This window comes from Lynx canadensis, chromosome C1, assembly GCF_007474595.2.
Source record: "Lynx canadensis isolate LIC74 chromosome C1, mLynCan4.pri.v2, whole genome shotgun sequence".
NCBI classification, from domain to species: Eukaryota; Metazoa; Chordata; class Mammalia; order Carnivora; family Felidae; genus Lynx; species Lynx canadensis.
Genome location: NC_044310.1, coordinates 208,119,672 through 208,127,970, shown reverse-complemented (window position 1 = coordinate 208,127,970; position 8,299 = coordinate 208,119,672).

The window sequence follows — 8,299 nt, the reverse complement described above, 5'->3', positions numbered from 1 at the left end:
ATCCTTTGGAACATTGTCATTAAACTTCATCAGAAACCAGTTTGGAAGTTTGGTGTTTTCAATTATCAAGACTTAAGGCTCTAACTATCTGTTAATGCCATGCAGGGATATTTTAGTAATTAGGTTTTTATACATTCAAACAAATAGGTCACTTTCATACCCCAAGTCAGTGATCCGTTCATCCAAGTAAGTGCCATAATTTGCTTCTGAAAAGAAAATTTCACAGTTAATTCACTTCAGTCTTGGTAATGACTATATTTCTATTATTACAATTCAATTGAAATTAAAGAAATCTTTTCAAAAATTTAAGCTTGGAACTTGGATACTTTGGTTGAAAATGGTGATTGCAAATTGAGAAAGTTTTAAGAAAACATGTTTTTTGTTGGTTTTTTTTTCATCACCTCAAAGTGGGAACTCCTCAAGAATAGGACTGCCATTCCAGAGAGAAGCAAATGAGCCAAGACCCTGATATGTTGCATCAGATTTTGAGGGAATACATTAACAGAGACCCCATGCAGCTCATTGTTTCTGCATCTACACAGTGAACTAAGACAGGAGGGAATCGTCATATTTTAATTCTCTCACTAATGTTAGGATGGCAACAATGACCATTTGAGTCTCTGAGGCAAACACTAGATTCTTGGCATAGTTCACTATCCCATCTAATCCTCACAGGTATACTCTAAGGTATATAATATCCACCTGTCTCTGCCAATGGGGACACCGAGGCGCAAGGTTTACACAATTGACCAAGGTAAGCAAGGGGAAAAGATTTTGAGGCCACGATCTGACATGAGTCTTCTGTAACTTATCTGATATCATCTTGTTCTTATAAGTACAAATTCTGCTTAGTTATTTCAGACGTTTGTAATCCTTCAAGTTGACGGTGTCACTTGAAATCACAGGCATTTTTAGAACTTGATTTCATCTTGCAGCGCCTCAGTTTACTTCATACAATTATCTTGAGGATTAAATGACAGAACAAATGTAAAACAACTCAACCTGGCTCAGGGCTTATAATAAGCACTCAAAAAACTTCCAGTGATGGTTGTGGTGGTACTGGTGGTGGCGGAGGTGATGATGATTAGGTCTAACCTGCTCATTTTCAGTGATTCAGCGATCAAATATCCAGAAATCAAATATCAAGGACTCCTGGAGAAATGGTGTCAAAGCCTAATTCTCATTTCTCAGAAAGGCATTGTTTACCTAGAGGTTGCTTGATGCTATATTAAAGAGCGTATCAGTCTATATCCTGGCGTGGAGGTAAAAAAGAAGCAAACAAAATGGAGGTAATCTCTAGGTTCAATGTGATATATTGCCTTGCAACTCAAGGTATGTTCAAGCAGCGTCAGCATCACCTGGGAGCTGGTTAGAAATGCACACTTTCAGCCCCACCCCCAGACTTACTGAACCGGAATCTGCATTTTAACAAAATTCCCGGTGATTCATAATCCCATTAAAGTTAGAGAAGCACACTATAACATATTTCAACATGGAAGCCAAATAAAGATTAGCACACGGACTGTGGAGTTTGAAGGACCTGGATTCCAGCCCTGTCTCCATTATTTGCTACCTGTGAAACCTTGACAAGTTCTCAGAGGGATGAAATAATATAGTGCATTTAAAGCACCTAACACAGTATGGTAATAACTATCTTAATAATTAAGATAGACCAAACTAAACCCAGATAGTAATAGTAAGAGGCATACTTTAAATGACAAATGAGAAGATTTGGGCATGGGTTCAAAACTTTTATCTTGCAAATGAGAATAAAACAGATTTACAGAGAGAATATTTTAAAGGTAATTATGACATATCTGAGTTTATATTTTAAACTTTATATATATATATATATGTGTGTGTGTGTGTGTATGCAATTTACCAAGTATATACAAAATGTTTATTACCATTTCCAAATACAGCTTTATATTAATGTAGGAGAAACAAACCTGATTCAAGAGGACATTTAAGATTCTGTCCACCAGCCATGGCTAGATTCTTAGTTGACCATCATCGTATCCCATAAAGCAGATTGTGTAGAAATGTACATTTTTCATTTGTTGAGTAGAGACAGTGTTAAAGTGCTTGTCTTATTTTATTAGTTTTCAGTGTGTTAAAACTAGGGTATTTGTGAGATGACTGCCTTCCTACATGATTTGAAAATTGCTTGGCCAAATGAAAATGAGGCAAAGCTGGGTGGCCTAGATGTGGCCTGTATCACAGCAAAAGGTAACATTAACCAGAAAATAGAATGGGATGCCCACAAGTTCTAGGAGAAGTTAACTTTTCTTCAGCAAAAATGAAGTTATTTTACTAGAAGAACTTTGCAAATGCCTTTAAACTCCTGGAGTATCATCTTCTGTTTGTGACACAATGATATTAGGATGGCCAGTGATGAAACGGTATTTTGAAGCAGCTTTTGGATTCGAGAACATATTCTATTGCTCTAATGTCACATGATCAGCCTGAGTGTGGGCCAAATGTGCACCCTTATGTAGCGAGCTATGAAGTAGCCACTTTATAAATGAAGACAGTGGGTCTTTCTCTACCAGCCATACCTAGTGACAATAGTAAAACGATTTTCTATCATAGGACCAAAACACAGGCTCTTTAAATTTGTTTCATCTAGTGTTATATATGAAATATGAGTGGTCTTAAACCTAGGTGATCATCACATAGGCTTAGCATAAATTGAATAATGAGATAACAGTATTACAATTTTTCCATGGCATATTCTTCTCCCTACATGGGTAATTATATCTTCTTTATCCAATTGCTTTTCTGAAAGTAATTAGCAAATTATAAGATGGTGTCTCTAATTGTCAGATTCTGGTCTGTATTTTTCGCCATCTAACATTGGTCCTCAAGCATTCTATGTACAATTGGGCCACTAAAGTTAATGCCTGGTTTGGAACGCCTAATCCTAGCTTCTATGCTGAAAGATCTAAAGCCATATTAGACAGATTGATTTCCAGTGCCTTAAAATTAATTTGACCTTTTCTTTTAAGTTACAAAGGAGCCAGGGTTGTGACAGAGATCTACTGACCTATTTCTCAACAAATTGTTCACCAATAAAGCTTAGGACTTAATTTTTAGTCATTACAGTAACCTCTCCTTCCATTTATTATCAGTTCGCACCAGGGACCTTTGGGGAATTGCTTGTCAGCACTGATTTTTTGTCACTCTAGAGATCCTTGAAATATTATATTTGATAACCATCCTAAGACCTGATTAAATTGCATGAGATAAGAGCCTTTTTTCTCACAACTCAGCCAGAGAGATAAGTCCACTACAGCTGCTAAGAGCCGGGCAGAATGACTTCCATCATCCTTCCATGAACAAGGCCTACGTAAATCTCCTCTTTCTGATTTTTCGGGGTTAATATGCATTACATTTCTCCCCCTCATTATAATGATGTCACATAAGTATCTGGAAACAATCCTCCTGCCCCTTGATAAGACTGCATTCTTTTTTTTCCATAAAGGCTTTTAATTCAAGCTATTCTTAAAAATATTTGAAAAGGTCACTGGCCTCAAAACTGCTATTATAATATGGAATCAAATTGCATGGAATCCAAACAGTTGAATTAATGTGCTCGGCTTTTAGAAATTTAAATATGTATCATGAAAACAGATATTTTCCAGCTCCACATCTATAACAAGCTTCAGAAGGTGCTTTAAACCACCCTCTGTATGATCTAAGGGGATGTGTTATGCTTTTCCCCAAACCCCAGCTAGAATGGGTTTCTTTCTCTTTACCATTTTTTCTAAGTCTTACCCTTTCTTCAAGGCCCCTCCCTAACACAAATCCCAGCTCCTTCATGCTGTTCCTTTCTGGTTGCCCATCTTTCCATTGCAAATCTCTCTCATTTGTCAATTACCCAGCAAATACTTCATAGCGTATTCAGTCCTCATTCTGTACAAATAGCGTTCATTCATATATATATTTTTTAAGTTCATTTATTTATTTTTGAGAGCGCACACGAGTGGGGAAGGGGCAGAGTAAGGGAGGATCCCAGGCAGGCTCCGTGTTGTCAGCCAACATTGGGCTCGATCTCACAAAGCCTGAGATCGTGACCTGAGCCGAAATCATGGGTCTGATGCTTAACCGACTGAGCCACCAAGGTGCCCCTGCCAATAGTGTAGCTTTTAATCTGAACCGTTTGTCACTCCAGAATAGTGGTTCTGCCCTAAAACTTGTTATATTCCCAGAAAGTAGCATGATGTGAACGTAGATCTGAAGTCACAGCCTGAGTGCCATCTAAGCCACAGGCAGACGGGGTCTCCAAAGAAAAGAAATGTTGCATTATTGAAAAATAGAGGGAAGTGAAAAGGGTAGAATTGAACCAAATAGAACAGATGGTCTCTATACCTAATAACTCACCTGTTCCTTAACAACCCTTTGTGACAAGAACTACCATAGAGTCCTACTTACCAATCTAACAAAGTAAATCACTATATTGTGTGAAGAAGAAAACTGAAGAATAAAGCATGAAGTCTGTGCTTCCAGCGAGTCATTAACAATTAAAGTTAAACCAGAATTTGAATCTGGGAAATTAGGTTAATAAAATCAAGAGCGCTTATTTGCCCCGTAAATATTTACTTTGGGTATTTTGTTTAAATGTTTTTAAATGTTTATTTATTTTTGAGAGAGGGAGAGACAGAGTGCAAGCTGGGGAGGGGCAGAGAGAGAGAGGGAGACACAGAATCGGAAGCAGGCTCCAGGCTCCGAGCTGTCTGCACAGAGCCCCACGTGGGGCTCGAACCCACAAACTGCAAGATCATGACCTGAGCCAAAGTCAGACGCTTAACCAACTAAGCCCCCGAGGCCCCGGTCCCCTTTACTGACTTTTTAAATGATTAAGAAATCATGGGACACCTGGGTGCAGAGCTTGCTTGAGATTATCTCTCTCCCGCTCTCTCTCTGCCCCTCACTTGTGTGCTTTTTCTCTCAAAAATAATAAACATAAATAAAATAAGTAAATAAATAAATAATCACGATGACAACAAGGAAAAGCAGATAAAAGGGGAAATTACTCCTGATTCTCGTACAAAATGTTTCTTTGACACTTTATAGAACATTCTAGTTTTCTATTTACCCCTTTTCTGAATATCTTCCTCTTTTTACTCCTCCATCCCCCGAGGCATGGGCAAACAACCAACAAGGGGCTGGCATCCTGGAAGCTCCTGGTGCTGGTTCCAGTGGCCCACACCACAGTAAGAGCTTCCAGGGAGAAGAAAAGGATGGACCTGGCATCATGGAACCTGGGAGCTCCAGCCCCAGGGAAGAGACGGGTGCTTGGGACTCGGAGAGCTCCATCAACTAGGCTCAGAGCTAGTGAAGATGGAGGGCTCCTTTGTAGCAAAGGTGAACATGTCCACAGCAGTGATGATCAGGCCCTCTGGCTTCTCCTGCTCTGCTTTTCCCCGTGGGGTAAAAATCCCTCCAACCAGAATCCCACGTGGCACAAAGGTGCTCTAGTCTAGGGGACAGGGTGATGCAAGCAACACCCTCCCTACACTTTTCTGTGGGACCATCCTCGATGTTTGCAGCTTTTCGGGGTTTCTTCTTCGTCTTCATTATAGTCCCGAACTTTCCCAAAGCTATTCATGTTGGCTCAAAGTTTTTTCTTGTTTGTGTTGTTTCTATTGGGGAGATGAGCATTGGGACCGCCTCGCCTGCCGTCCTGCTGATGTCATCCTTCACTAATGGTATAATGTTTTACCCAGGCAATAAACAGTTCTGTTTAAACAAATTCTAGATAAAATAGGAGTGGCAGAGAACTCTCAGCTAAGCGCCAGGGTTCTGGGGTCAGCCAGTATGGTTCAAACCTAGCCCTCATCAGTTATTAGCCGTGTGACCCTGGATAAGTTACTTAACCTGTGTGTTATACTACGTCCTCATCTGCAAAATAAGGATCTATTTAAGTGTTCACCTCTAGGATTGCTTTAAGGGTTAAATTACATAATGAATATTAAGTACCAACATAGTAGTCATAAATGCTTAAGTTTAGTTACTGTCATTGTAAATATGCTCTCAACTAAAATAATGTGCTATGCATTAAAGAGCGCCTGGGTGGCTCAGACGGTTAAGTGTCCCACTCTGAATTTCGGCTCAGGTCATGATCTCCTGGTTTATGAGATCCAGCCCCACCACGTGCTCTGTGCTGACAGTGCGGAGCCTGCTTGGGATTCTCTCTCCCTCTCTGCCCCTCTCTTGTGGTCTCTTTCTCTCTCTCAAAATAAATAAATAAATAAATAACCATTAAAAAAATTGTGTGTGTGTATGTGTGTATATATATATGTATATATGTATGTATATATACATATGTATACATATATACATATATATTCATATATACATATGTATACATATATACATATATATATTATATATATATAATCTTCTTTCTTTATCCATTCATCAGTCAATGGGCATTTGGGCTCTTTCCCTACTTTGGCTATTGTCAATAGCGCTGTTTAAAACAAAGAGGGAGACAAATCACAAGAGACTCTTTCATGCAGAGGAAAAAATGCGGATTGCTGGTGGGGTCTTTAGGGGGATGGGCTAAATGGGCAATGGGCACTAAGGAGGGCACTTGTTGGCATGAGAACTGATTGTTATATGTAAGTGATGAATCACTAACTTCTATTCCTGAAATCATTATTAAACTATATGTTAACTAACTTGTTTCAAATAAAAATAAATAAATAAATAAATAAATAAATAAATAAATAAATCCCGAATTTTGTTTATTATCTAAAGCCATTTTTATTACTATTATTGTTATAAACAACAAAGCAATTTAATATATTAGTGTAAAATAGGAATCTGAAATGTCAAACATAACTCTGATATTGAACCATTAACTCATCTTTACACACTAAATTCTTTCACTCTCCACAAAGCTCCCATGGGATTGATTTATTTTTCATAGACAATTATTATCCTGTGAAACACAGGGGGGCTTGCTGGAGGAAAATCTGGTGGCAACAGAGAATTCTGGCTCCTGGACTTAGCTTGGTGAAGATAAAATTATTTTAAGCGTGTCTTCTAATTAAAGTGGTCTGGAAATAGGAAGAAGCAAGATACTGAGAGCACTCTATATGCTAGGGTGGTAGAAAATTGTCCCAAATGCTTTCCTGAAATGTTTCAGTAAGGCAGAACAGTTAAGCAAATAACATGTTTAGAATTAGGCAGGAAAATTGAGAAAAATCATATTTTGAATTCATTTCATCTCTGTCGTAAGTGTCTTTACTAGGTCAGACATAAATATATGCTCCCTCCTTCCCTCAAAAAAAACCCGATTCTTCTGCTGTTCTACTAATTGGGTGTATCTTGTTGACATTTTTGTTTCTTTTTGATTGTTATCATTTATTGAACATATCTTAAATTAAATACAATGCTCAGGTGTGGATAGATCACAATCAAGGGGACAAGCAAGGATAATTGACTCTGGGGAATATGGCATAATTTTCCCCATAATGTTAGTTCAAAATAGGATATCCAATTCCCCTTGCTTTATAAGCCCTAAGCTAGGAAGTATTAACATAGATTTAACCTTCTATTGGTCTGTTACTCTCAGGTATCTTCTTACCATAACAGACCATATTTGATGACTTTTTTTTTTTTTTTTTTTTACTTTTCCCTGGAAGGATCTACATTCAGTATGAATAACTTGGAAGGCAGGAGATGCTGTTAGTGATGCAAAGGCCAGATGGGGAGAGCAGATTAGTTATCAGTCTGTGATATGTTTTAAGGGGACGCCAGGCCAACACGATTGGAAGCTGCATACTCAGTGATGCCTTCCATATACTAAGTTCATTAGTGAAAGATCATTCCTTCATGTTGAACTGAAAATATAAATCTTATTTAGGAAGGACTGGCGGTTAACATGATGTCCTTGTTGAAATAAAATAAGAATAACAACAAAACGGGAGAATTTGAGAAACCAACACGTCTCTAGAGTTATCTGATTATTTATAGAAACCAATATGGATGGTTATTACCCTCGAAATGCCTGACACCTGCTAGCTGGGGCCCTTCCCTAAGGAGATGCAGCCCCTTTCTTGTGCATCCTTGATTTTTCAGTGCAGTCTGGAGCTCATGTGTTAATGGAGGATGGCGGAAGGGTGCAAACAAAGAGATATTCCACATGAAATACTGTACAGATAAAATTGTGCTTTATGGGATTTTACCAGCTCTGGCCTGCCAATCAGACACATCCTATGCAACGCATAAGATCTTAGCTGCAGCTGTCACCATGGCTCTAGACCATTTGCTTCTCCTTGGTCTCTAC